This window comes from Amblyomma americanum, chromosome 2 (assembly GCF_052857255.1).
Source record: "Amblyomma americanum isolate KBUSLIRL-KWMA chromosome 2, ASM5285725v1, whole genome shotgun sequence".
Lineage (NCBI taxonomy): Eukaryota > Metazoa > Arthropoda > Arachnida > Ixodida > Ixodidae > Amblyomma > Amblyomma americanum.
The window spans coordinates 171,804,002-171,816,495 of NC_135498.1; the positions used below are offsets into that span (position 1 = coordinate 171,804,002).

The 12,494-nt window shown below is 47.3% G+C and overlaps 1 long non-coding RNA gene across 1 annotated transcript; it reads left to right on the forward strand.

The window, feature by feature from the left end:
* Window positions 1-819: 819 nt before the first annotated feature.
* LOC144119272 (uncharacterized) lies at window positions 820-11,061 on the forward strand. The gene is made up of 3 exons (XR_013312314.1): window positions 820-993; window positions 6,999-7,144; window positions 10,971-11,061. It is a non-coding gene; the product is annotated as an uncharacterized LOC144119272 (long non-coding RNA).
* The last annotated feature ends 1,433 nt before the right edge of the window (window positions 11,062-12,494 follow it).

Consider the following 12,494-nt stretch of genomic DNA (forward strand, 5'->3'; position numbering starts at 1 on the left):
ACTCATTTCGAAGAGGGCGATGGCTCTGCACCACAAGTCGCAATGTTTTTAACGTGGGGCGCCTATGCTACCACTCTTTATCTGCCTTGAGGTTGGCGCGACTCCAGAACCTTCAAACGGTCCAGCTAAAAGGCACACGTGGTAGCACCGCGCGCGCGCCCCAGCTGTTGTTCTTCCAGTGCTATGACCGAAGGAGCTGTCACCCGCTGGCGCTCTCAACTTCGTTACAATGTAATTTAACAAGGTGATGGTTCGGGCTAGTGGGCATACGTTATGATCCATAGCGCAGCAACAAAACAGGGGACAATCTTACAATCGTTACAATCTTTGTCACCGCAGTGAAATTTCTCTCATGCGCAAAGAGAGTAAAGACAAGAAGTCGCAAAATCTCTCAAGTCTTGACTGCACGTACTTAGAACAGCAATATGGCGCATATGTTTACTCGGGTTGGTCTGCGCTTTGCAAAAAAAATGAAAGGAGCACAGCACAACGCTCATTAAGCCGGCTTTCTCTAGGAATTTATCGGGTGAGCAGCGAAGCTTAGCACTTTTTGTTTTTCTTTGCTATTATCTTTCTTCCACGCTGCTGCACGTCATAATTTTTTTTTCAGTAAATACGTGTCTTTTGATGATTGATGTCTGTGGATTATTTTAAATGCATTGTGGCAGGTGCCATTCATCAGAGGCGCCCATACTGACCTTTCGAAATCTTGACTGCGGCCTTCTGTGGCAACGTTTCTTTAATTCCCTGCCAAATTCATTGCACTGCGCAGCATAACATGCACTATATATAGTGCAGCCTAGCGTTGCACAAAAAACGCTAACGCCTTGCTCTTCATATTTACACGTGTGCAGTCTCAGTTGCAGCTGTAAGATGTTCTGGTCGATGCCGCAGTTACATGCTCTGGTTGCCATCCTGGTTCATATATTTTGTGAACTAAACAAAGCTGCAGCTCATAACAAGTGTTCAGGATCCTCTACCGACATTGTAAAGGTAATATCACTACCTTTGCCGTAGTTTTCGATGCTAGATCATGCTCAGTAGTCACATGCATGTCTTATTCTCCTGCTGCATTTTCGGCAAATACCACTGTGCCTGCTGAGCGCGGTGTTCGAAACGCGATTATTCAAAGTATGTTGATTAACCGAAAGATATTTTTCTTATGCTTGAAGCAGGTGAGCTGCCGTCCAACGGTGACTTCTGTAAAACTGCTATCCAAGACAGTAGGCCTAATGGCTGCTACGTCTCTGCTGAGGAAACCGCGACTGACTGCATTCCGCAGGTTGTTCCGCGTCACATCACAGGCTTCTGGCTAATGCGATTTTTGAACGCAGCTGCTGCGGTGCTCCAACTGCAGGCAACCGCATACTGGATAGGCAATGACGAACGGAAGCATGCCTGGGTTTCGACTTTGGCATGGTGCATAGCGTTCCCCCGCCGATGAGCCTCGCCTCGGGCGAACGGCCAGCGCGTTTACAGCGCGCGCTACTCTTGCTCCATCTGTGACGAACGACGCATACCTTACCGATGACGTCACCCTCCTCCGCTTTTCCCCTCGCGCGCTCTTCGCAATCACCGTCTTTCATCCTCCGGTGCACTGTAAGATAAAATACACACAATATGTATAACGTCGTTGTCAAATATAACCAAGCAATGGGGTTTCCTTCCCAGGCGTACAGTGGAGCCCTTACGGCACGCCTTAAGGAAAAAAAAGCATCTTGAAAGGTGTACCTTACCGTAGACAGATTTAGTGCTAAAGGGGTGCCATAAACACTCCACAACGCTGCTGAGAAAGAAACCACGTTGCGTGGTCATTTTAAGCCAATAGTGTACATTATGTACCAAAACAGCGCACTGCACAACGCCTGTGCATCCAAAAAGTCAGTTCGCACGTTGCTGAAACTCGGCAGTTGGTTTAAGGTACAGCTTCAGCTTCGCTAAATGTACAAAGTTCGTACCAGTCCCGCCGCCGAATTGAGTCTGATAGCTCACAGGAAAATAAATGCTTGCAGTCCTGTGCAGGCCTGTAAAACATCGTGTCCACTTCAGAACTAATGACAAAGACTAGGAAAGCCCCATCTGATCCTTCTCGAGCACGATGCCTTTGTGCCGCTTGTCAGAAGAGCGCAATTTTTCAGAGCTACCTTGGTACAAGCGGCGGCCACCTTTGGCTTTCTGAAGGTGGTTTTGGGGACTGCAACACAGTAGGCGGTGTCTACCCTTAGTTCTTGGATCTGACGGCAGTTATAGACGACATGGAGTTGAAGCACATGGTCTCTACCAAGTACCAATGAAAACGGTGTGTTCGAACGCATCATGATACCCCGTGTTTTAACAGAATATCACGTGGAGTAATACGTCAGCCCATTTTTCCCAACAGTAGTAACTGCTATGATCTGCTTGATTGTTTTTGCGGTGAGCTGCCGCTAGGTGATAGGCCGTTCTAATGGCGTGATAGGTCTAAAGATTCTCCAAGTTGGCTGACGTTCCGCGAGCTACAAATTTTGCGCCTCGGTCTGTCATCACAAGAAGAGGGTGCCCATATCAGACATTGGGACAGCAGCACTTTTCTCCGGTTTTCACGAATCGTTTCCCTACTACCGCAGGCCAGAAAATATTGTTACGGTACGCAGTCGCCAAGCGATGACGACGTTGTTGTGTCGCTGGGTAGTCGACGAAGATGAAGACGCTGCCGCTAGCGCTTGTGTGACACGTTTCGTGGTGTGTCTTCTGTGTACGGCGTACTGTGCCTGCTGCTGAAATAACCTCGTAATATTTGGTGGAGGTGCTGGGCGAGGCGACCACTATCTTGTCATTGCTTACGCCAGCCGCCTGCTATCTCCCTCTGAACGTAACTATTCCATCACTGAGCGGAAGTGCCTTGCACTTGTTTGGGCGTTAACAAACTTCGGCCCTTATTTGTTTGGGCGGCCCTTCTGCGTCGTTACGGACCACGATGCCTTGTGTTGGCTCTCCTCTCTTAAAGACCCCACAGGCCGACTGGGTCAGTGGGCCTTGCGCTTGCAGGAATACACATGTCCTGTTGTTTACAGGTCCGGCCAGTTGCACCAAGACGCTGACTGTTTGTCCCGCCATCCTGTCGATCCTCCTGATTCCCATAACCATGATATCGACTATTGTGTTTCGTCCATCTCGGACTTTGTACACATAGACGACGAGCAGCGCCGTGATCCGTCTCTGCGCCCTATAATCGATCGCCTCCGAAGCGGCACTTCCGATCCTGACCTGAGCCTGTTCGTGCTGCATCACGATATTCTCTACCGACGCAATATGCACCCTCATGGCGCCGACCTCTTGCTCGTCGCCCCGACGCATCTCTGCCCCACAGTCCTCGCCCAGCTTCATGACGCACCTACTGCAGGACACCTCGGCGTGTCCCGCACGTACGACACCGTGCGCCGGCGGTTCTTCTGGCCTGGCCTTTACCGCTGTGTCCGCGGTTACGTTGCTGCCTGCGATCAATGTCAGTGCCGGAAAACGCCCCCGTTCCCGCCTAGTGGCCCGCTTCAGCCCATCGACATTCCGACCGAGCCATTTTTCCGTGTTGGTCTCGATCTGCTCGGGCCTTTTCCCACATCAACTTCCGCGAATAAATGGATTGCATTTGCCACCGATTACACCACCCGGTACGCTATCACGCGCGCTATCCCGACCAGCTGTGCCTTCGATGTCGCCGACTTTCTCCTCCATGACGTTGTCTTGCTTCATGGCGCTCCTCGTCATCTGCTTACACATCGAGGCCCCGGCTTTGTTTCTAAAGTGGTCCACGACATTCTTCACTCCTTCTCCACATGTCACAAGTTCACCACGGCCTACCATCCCCAAACTTACGACCTTACTAGCGACTTAACCGCACCCTGACGGACATGCTGTCCATGTATGTCTCCGACCACCATTGTGACTGGGACGTTATTTTAACCTTCGTTACCTTCGCCTACAATTCCTCACACCATGATACCACCGGTTACTCCCCTTCTACCTGCTTTTTGGCCGCGACCCGTTGCTACCCTTTGAGAGCTTACTGCCTTCTCACCCTTCAACTAGCAGTTATGCTTGTGATGCCATTTCCCGTGCTGACGCCGCCCGCCAAATCGCTAGAGATTGTCTCCACGCTTCTCAGACCGCTCACAAACGTCGTTATGACCTCCATCATCGTGACGTCGATTACCCTCCCGACTCCCTGGTACTCCTCTGGCTCCCTGCACGCCTTGTGGGACTGTGTGAGAAGCTCCTGCCTCGTTACGTCGGTCCTTACCGCGTCTTGAAGCAACTGAGCGATGTGACCTATGAACTCACTCAGCTGCACCCCCACTCCCCTTCTGTGGCCCCCTCCACACAGCTTCTGCACGTCGCCCGTCTTAAACCCTACCACTCTCATCCACCCCCTAGGCCTCCCCAGGTCTGTGCCTTCTCCCGCGGGGCGGAGGGGGGGAGAGGTAGTGGTGTTACGGTACGCAGTAGCCAAGCGAAAACGAAGACGCTGCCGCTAGCGCTTGTGTGACCTGTTTCGTGGTGTGTCTTCTGTGTAAGGCGTACCGTTCCTGATGCTGAACTAACCTCGTAATAATATGAAGCCTTCCCACCGAAAAAATTCCGCAGTGACTGGCTTATCGACCATGCTTAACGAAACGTCCTTTCCTCATGCAGCTGACTACAACCTTCCATTGTCTACCATTGCCTGTTGTCTCTACCGTTTACTTCCTCGTAAATGGAAAAAAATGATGTCACCATGTTGTCTGGAAGTGCGAAGTTTCGGTCAAAAAAATGCTTTCTGCTTTTAGACGAAAGCGTCGCCATGATGGCACCATATTTTTCAGCTTGTGTCGTTGGGAAATTACACTCGTCCCTGAATTAGAGCTTACGATAAACAAAGGCAGTGCAGGTTTCCCCTGCTGGCTGGGCACCGCTGAACATCCTTTAATTAGAAGATACCTTGGAGTCCAACCAATACAGAAAGGCAATCTTGAGTGAAGCCCACGTTGTTACGTTGAGCAGCTTAATAATAATAATAACTTTATTCGCATCACGCGTACATGATGCCGGAGGCCTGTAAAAAAAGCTGTCATAATGGCAGCTTGACAAGGCCACAGACTCCCGCACTGCCAACACCACGCAGTGGTCAGCAATATATAAAAGTAAAAATGAAATCCACACTCATCATTTTCAGCAAAGAGCAAAAAATAATAGAAGGACGACTTTCCACGTTTGAAAAACCGCGTTACAGTCCAGTAATACATATTACATGCATTGAAATTCCATGCCATACAAAACTAAAGTTGGCATTCACAATGACGGGTACGTTGACTCTACAGCTCAAAATTGCTCGTCAAAAACGTCTCGCTTCCAAGCGATCGATGCATTCGACAAGAGGGGTATGTGCACTATATATGGAACTCTGCGTGATATGTAGCTGAGCGTTAACGCTTGGCAGAGCAACGTCAAGCTCTTTTTGATCGCTCAGAGCGAAAATAGGTTCTTTCAGACCGACCAGCTCGCGTTGGAAACTGTCGAGTTCGCTTCTCAAAGCATACGCTACGTACAAAGCTGACTGGAAGGCTTCGAGACGGGTGTCGTCGTCCAGAGCCTCAACGTTGAGTGAGCGGCACCCCCGGAACATGAGGCCAGCGACGGTCCGAAGAGAAAAGGCAGGTGCAAAAGCAGGCGGAAGGGTCATTGTCCCTGAATAGGAGCTATATGAGCAGCATTTTACAATACATGGAGCATGTTTGAGGCCAAGTGTGAAAACTGACTATTAAACAGCGCTTTTAGGGTATCACACGATAGCGTCAAGGGCCGCTTTCAGCGGTCCGGGGTCACCTTTGCGTATCGCTTCACGGACACGAACACTATTGCTGATTTTATTTTTAGTTTTTTATTTATATCTACCACGAGACGCACAAAGCATCTCTTTGACCAAGTGGAAGGAACGTGTTTCAGTGGTCTAGGGGTAGCGCTCCCGACTCACGACCCAAGGTGCAGATGTTCCAGTACCGGCTCGAGCATTTTACTTTTCAGCTCATTTGCGTTTCTTCCTTCAGAGGCACTACATATTGAAGATAGAATGACGTCATGACCTTATAGACCAATGAGGAGTTACGCACCGGCGTCATCACCGTTGTGATGTGTGATCATTGTGGCGTTTTCATTACCCTCGCGAGCCAGGTCGTCACGATGGCACGACCCTCTCGAATAATGGAGAGCTATTGTCCCACAGACACGGGGCCTCGCGCCTAACGGCAAGTCTCACGCTATCGCGTTAAAACACAATCCTGGCCGTCGATATTGTACAATCCTGAGGCCGAGAAGCTGTACCCGCATGACCCAGAGATCAGGCAGGATGTGACCTTTATTCTATTGAATCAAGCGCACGCATCGCGGAACATCTTTCTTCTAGGCATGTGAAGGACGCTCCCGGAACTCGATCTCATAGCTAGCGCGGTAGTTAATGTCATTCATCACATTTATGCGATTATTAATGCGGTTCATCGGCAACGAAACCAGGCGGCATTAACAAGCAGGAGGGGTCCAAAACCCCTCCAGTGACGTCACCATCACCTCGCATGACGTCAACAGTAGAACACAAGATAGTGACGTCTACAGAAAAGAAAAGTAAAATCTCTTCCGATGGTGTGAGGAAATGAACCAAGGACCTTCAATTCCTTGGCGAGCATGCAACCCCCAAGACACAATACCGCGCTGCTCCTCCGCCATTAAAGGGGAACCTGGTGGATGAGTTTCCATGCGAGTGTATGCTAATGAGTACGTGTGCCATTAGAAAGGAATTAATATTTAATCAACCTCGGAACAGAGCTCACGATGAGTCTATGCTTTAGCATTCAAAGCGCGTAAGTAGTCCCAAGTGCTCTCCGTAATATTTTTTTACTTGTTTATAAAGGCAGCTGTTACGCAAGGAGAGTACGTCTCACATGCAATGCGGTATCTGGCAAAGGAAATAATTTCAACATTTTGGATTTCAGGCATGCAATGCGGCCAAGGAGAGCTGGCTATATGGTGTCAACTATGATTGGACCCATTGGGAAGACCGATGCCAATTCTTTAGGATCAGTAACTTGACTAGCCAGCGAGTGAATTACACAAAGTTTGTAATCAAAGCCGAAACAACGTAAGTGATCTTTCGCGGGGACATAAGCATATGTGCTTCGTCTGAACGTTGTTGTTCCTTCAAGCTGTAGCCATAACGTGTGTCCTCGGACTCTGCAGAAGAGCACGCTTGCCACTGAGAAACATTGAAGCCTCGAAGAGGATGAGAAGGAACGCCGTGGTTCTAAAATTTCACGGGCTTGCATTTTCGTCGATAAAAAGATGCTACCCTAATGCTACCTCGTCGGAAGAACTTGGAGGGGATGATATTCATGGTTTTCGGCAACACCCTTATTCACGCCTGAATGTAAAGTCACATTTAAAGAGTCTATAAACAAATCTCAATTGATTATTAAAAGAGCCTGAAGAAAAAATAATAACGAGTAATTTGCGTAGCTCATGAAAATACTCACTCGGTTTCAGTTGCGAAAATTGTATTATTTTTATTAATCTTGATCCGTTTCAGCTGAGTCAACCATTGTAGAAGTATCATGCGAATGTGTGGAGTGGGAATTCGGTGACGGAAGAATACTAATTTAAACTGAGGGCAGCTCAGCGAGCAAAGTGGATCGGGGAACAAACGCGAGTTAATGATATCCTATTTAAAATAAAGAAGAAATGGGCTGGCTACGTAATACGAAAGTAAGATTACCAATGATCCCTTATGGTAACGGAATGGATTGCAAGTGAGGGAATGTTAAAAAGAGCGGCGAAAGCCTGGTTGGCGGAGATTGACAACTGTGCGGGAATAACGTGGCTGCAGCTTGCACAAGAGAGGAATAATTAGCGGGATATGGGAAAGAGCCGAGTCTATAAGTGCGTATTAAACAGCGTGTGCTAACAGGACGTACGCAAGAAACTTGGAGACAGAGAGAGAAGCGCAAATAAACAGCGTGCGCTAACAGGACGTACACAGGAAACTTGGAGACAGAGGAAAGAAGCGCTATAGGTGTAGATAGAGATGTACCAACTAGCCCGTCAGAAAGTTCTACTATAAGTGCGAAGCGCTGTTTCCTAGCAATATCAGTGCCGCGTTAAGGGAAACTGAGCATGAAACACATAGTGACCCCAATTTGACCGTGCCTAGCACGATGGCTACCTCCAAATATGGCCCGCGCAATTGCAAAAATTTGGCCCGGGCCACACCCGAAATTTTACCTTGGCCAATTTGTGCAAAAATCAATGTCCAATCAAAACTGACCGTTTTCGACACGATGGCGGCCACAAAATGTGGCCCGGGTTATTTCCAAAATTTGGCCGGGGTCACCCCCGGAGTTTGACCTTGGCCGATTTGGTCAAAAGGCAATCAAGTAAAGCCAATACCCAGAGCTTTCGCATTATAATATGTTTTAATAGGTTAAAATCGTGACAGTTTTATTTTTAGGTGTCTGCATCTAGTTATTTCTCTCTCGTCACCCCGATCCGCGGCCATTGCCTGCCCTAAGTGGACGTATTTCCTTACCACTTCCAGCATATCGCTAACAATTGTAAACTGATATTTCCTTGCGAGACTCTTAAACACTACTTTGGTATTCTGCATATTAAATTTTAGACCCGCCTATATGCTCTGCCTGTCAAAGTCCTTCATCATGCTTTGCACTTCATCTCCTGTGTGGTTCGGCAAGGAAATGGCATCAGCGAATCGCAGAATATTTATTCGCAGAATAGCTATTCTCTATTAACTCTAATTTCCAACTGTTCGCAATCCAAGCGTCTGAAAACATCTTGATAACAGGCGGTGAATAGCATTGGCGAGACCGTGTCTCCTTGCCTGACACTCTTCTTTATTGGAATTTTATTGCTGACGGTCGCAAGTTGCATTTTTCTCTGGAGGCAATGCGGCCTGCCACTAACGCTTGCCACTCCTGATATGCTAGAGGCGCTATTCCCCGTTTAGACGACACTAGCCAACTGTCCTGTAGTCTTGTCCTTGCATCGTATACAATACAGCAAAGCTACTACGACCGCCGCTACTAGGCGGCACCTACTCACCTGGGTCTCTTTATGCTCTGGTCGCATTTGCGCAATGTGGGACTGTCCAAGCTGCTGTTATGCTATTGTGTCCCACACCTTGTGTTCCGCCACGTGATTGCAGTGACCTACGAGATCGATACGGATTCTACAATGGCTCTTAAAATGTTCTTTAGCCCGAACCTCGGATCATCGAATTTAAAGCGAAGCCAGCTGAGCGTCAGAGGGCCCCCAACTTCGTACTTTCCCGGACGAACTCGGCCTTCGGTTACTAATCTGAGCAAAGTAACTTCAGCGCAAAGAAATTACTACGATGCGGCTTTCATAGGCTGTCGTCTGATGCCGATGTTGCTGCTCTGTGTTGATGGCGATGTGTCGCGCCAAACATCAGTGGTATTTGCAAAAGACATTCGCAAAAGCGGTCCGCGGTTCTCCTCTTCGATTCGGCCGCCTCCTCACCTCGTTTGTGACACATGGCTTCTGTTGCTAAAAAAGGTCAACACGGTGAAACGTCGCCCGAGCCTTTCCTTTTCTGCATTTCAGTTTTACTGCTGAGGGTGGAATTTTCGTGTTTTTAGCGCACTAGCCGTGCTAGGCGATTTTTTCGATTTCAGGAATGCGTACGCCCTTTGCCAAAAGTAACCGAGCAGCAGGTTTTAGTTGTCAACCGTATAACGTAGCCTTTACAGCATCCCTAAATGCCGAAAGGTGTCAAATGTCAAAACTTGAGGGTAAGGCTTCACCTTACTTTACAGAAATTCAGAGCTTAAGGGCTGCCACAAGTGCTTCGCTACGCGGCTAAGAAACGCACCATTGTTTCCCGGTTACTTTTGGCAGGCGGCCCACCTGTCAAGCGGCTTTTGGACAACCTGCCAAGTCTCTACATCTGGCAGGTCTTTACCTGGGTTTCTACCCAGACGCATTTAGGGTAATTGTCTTATGCTTTAAAGACCTTTAGGGTGAATGCCTTCCGAGTAAAGACCTCTAGGCAGAAAGCCTCTAGGGCCAAGGCCTTTGTGGTAAAGGCCTTTAGTTGAAATGCCTTTAGCTGATGAAGACCTTAAGTGCTCACCGGTACTAGTGCCATTGCTTATTTCTTTTCTTTTGAGCGTGTACTAACTGAAAAGAGCGTTATCGCGACGCTTTGCAGGACACTGGCCGTCTGTGGCAGTGGCTGTGGCAGACATGCTCTCAGCGAGAGTAAGCGAAGACACGGCAATTAAACCCAAAATGAATACCCTAAAACATTTTAGTTGAGGGTGACTGAAAAGTATTCTAATTTATGTTCAGTTCGAAGGCGCGAGGCACGTTATTAAGAAGTGTCAATAGAACCCGTGTGCCTTTGCTCTCCTGTATCTAATAGTTCAACGTTTCTGTGCAGGCTTTCAAGTTATCTTGATCGCGTTTCAGTTCGCGTGAGGGTAAATTGCTTGTTCGACTATGAAAGAGACGTGGAACTTTTGCCGGTATAACAATCCAAAGGTTAATATTTCTGTAACTAACATCACCGCTTTCAACACTATCGAAACGGGAGCCATTACGTAAGTTCAAGATATATTTTAATATTTATCTAGGTTTCCAGCCCAAGCGCCTATAGTGTGTGTCTTGCATGAAAATGTATACATGTATACATGTGAGCCGTGGACAGGTCATTCTCATGCGGTAGTAGTAGGCACAATGCAGCTAACGCTATCTCGATCCCTTAAGGACTGGGATTCGTTACGCTAGGGTACTAATCGCAATATCTACCGCTCCCCAACAACACAGGTTCTTCTAGTTAGCCTTTAGGAGCTTGTTTTTTCCCCTATTCGTAACAAATTTATCCAGAAAGTTTGGTTACAATAAACGACGACATCAATGCTTAAATTTTCCTGCAGGTTGAATACCTCACCATATGGGAGATTTTACAGGTGCGATGGACTGAGGAACAGTCATGACGACCGCGCGGAAGTTTATAATGCCGTCACTGTTAGTACGGAACCAGGTGAGTATAGAAAAAAAATAACTTTCCAACATTCTCACGCGTTATTCTTGTTACTACTAATACTTTTTTAATATGGTGTTGCTGAATATTTTCTGCACATTCTTGTCAGGCAACCCGCGGATCAAGAGCTTTCAAATGTACATCAGTGCACCATTGCTAAATACTCTCGCGGACGAATATCGAGGTGGTTAGAGGGAAGTGAATTTTAAATGCATATTTGTGAACCAGTTCCAATATGTCGTGTTGTGTGGTAACTTCTGCAGCTAATTAGGTAGATGCTGCTTTCTGTAAGCATCCGATGAAGATTACAGAACGCGGCTAGAAAATGAGGATTATGATCAGTGAGGGCATCCTCCTTAGGCCGTAGCAATAGCTGGAAACCCGCTGACAAGGTGGGGGTACCAGAATTTAATTTCCGTGACGCGCATCCACTGTTTTTGCTGCCAATTAGAACTGCGACTTTAAAGGTTACTCCTGACTGATTTTAGTTTTTTTCCGAAATGATTGCTTCTGACACGTTAATGTCAATCACATTTACAATGCTCGTATCAATAAGAACTCTTCATTGATTTCCCAGAGTCTCGGTTCTCCCGGAAGCTCTAATTATTGACAATCCACTCAAGCTGCATGTGGTGACAGCGGTCTAAGTATGGTGGTAGTGCTGCAGTAGTACCGTTTAAGAAATCCTGCCTGATCATTTGGTTGACCGTTATTCTATTAGCGATAACCTTAGTCAATACGTTGTAGGCAACGCACAGTAAGCTGATCGGTGTGTAATTTTTCGAGTCCTAGACGTGTCCTTTCGAGAAGTCAATGTAATGTTAGCGTTCTTCCAATATTCTGTTACGCTAGAAGTCTTAGGGCATTGCGTATACAGAATGGCTAGTTTTTAAAGCACGATCTCCCTTCCGACCTTGAACAGATCAGCTGTTACCTGATCCTGACCAGCTGATTTCCCCTTTTTCATTGCTCCTAAGACTTTCTTTACTTCCTCTTTCGTTACTGGCGGGATGACGCATTGCTGTGCGTTGCTGCCTCTCTCATTAACCTTCTCATTGCATTGGCCACTCTATAGATATGCGTAGAACTCTTCGGTTACTTTTACTATCTTATTCATATTGCTAGTGACATCGTCATCTTTGTCTCTTAACGCATACATCTGGTTTTTTCTTATGCCTAGTTTCCTACTTACTGCTTTTAGGCTACCTCCTTTCTTTAGACAGTGTTCGATCCTCTTCATTTAAAACTTCCTTATATGGGCTGACTTGTGCTTATTTATTAAATTTGATAGCTGTGCCAGTTCTATTCTGTCTAGGGTCAGACGATTTCATGCTTTGGCGTTTCTTAATCAGCTCTTTCGTCTCCCAAGATAGCTTGCCGGTATATCTTGTGGAACCATCCTACCGCCTACTTCTAC